Source organism: Propithecus coquereli, unplaced genomic scaffold (genome assembly GCF_000956105.1).
Source record: "Propithecus coquereli isolate 6110/MARCELLA unplaced genomic scaffold, Pcoq_1.0 Scaffold68, whole genome shotgun sequence".
Taxonomy (NCBI): Eukaryota; Metazoa; Chordata; class Mammalia; order Primates; family Indriidae; genus Propithecus; species Propithecus coquereli.
Genome location: NW_012152840.1, coordinates 3,156,276 through 3,157,475, shown reverse-complemented (window position 1 = coordinate 3,157,475; position 1,200 = coordinate 3,156,276).

Below are 1,200 nucleotides of genomic sequence, written 5' to 3'. Positions count from 1 at the left end.
AAGTGCTTTACAGACATTATTATATTGAATCTTCCCATAATTTATAACAGATGTACTTTCATCCTTACTTTATGGATGAGAAAACTGAATTTTAGAGATTTTAAGTAGCTTGTACACAATTTAGGTATATGGTTAAATTTGGATTCAGAATGTCTGAACCAGAAGACATATTTTCCTAATAATAATTGACCCAGTGATTTTTTTTATTGATATTATGTGGACATGACATTACCTCACAAAATGTTTTTGCTATGAACTACAAATTTAAAAGGTGATTGAAAAAACTACATTTACATTACCAAAGCACATTCATACACTGCAAGGAAAGCACTATAAAAGTCTTTCAAAAATGTTTTATTAATGTATTAAATATATATGCTCCAGATATTTTTAAAAGGCAAGTCCATTGTGAAATTATCTTTTATGAACAAATTTTAGTATCATTTTATCATGACATTAGTATTAATCCAAATAGCAACTCCAAGAGGTGAATCATCAGTTGGTCAATGAGACCATCATTAATGTATTCATTCATTTTAGGTGAGGTGTTAAGTTCCAGGAAGAGAATGGTGAATTGGGAAATTATATACTATCCCGCCAATGGGCACTTTCACATGGTGACAAATTACTAAGTGTTTGTTTTAAGAGTATAAAAAAGTATGATTAATTGTAAAAAGCATTACAAGTACTAAAATTAATTTTGAAGTTTATTTAATTTATATAAGGGTCTTTCTAAAAATTAAAATATTCTAAAACACGCATAATTTTCATACATGGTGATCAAACGTTAGATATTACTTCTTCTTTTATGTGTTTTCATAGTAAAGCATTACAGAGCACGTTGGTGGTCTTGGCAGGGAGGTCTCATTTAACCACGCCCCCCTAATCATGCGGCACCCAACCTGGTTCTTGCCTAATCAGAGAGCATGCCCACAAGGAAATGAGCAACGGTGTTCAAATGCTGCCACCGTGTGGCTAAAGAGAACACGCACAGGATCATAGGTTAAAGACAGGAGAAATGCAAAGAGGCTGACGCGAACTTAGGTTTTGAGGAAGCTTTTTAAATTTTAGAATTATTATAGTTTAAAGATCATTAAAGGAAACTATAATTATTTTTAAATACTAGGGTCTTTCCATTAATAGTTTTCCTTAACGTAGTTTTCTGTTCATGCTATTGGGGAAAAAATAATGTAAAGAATA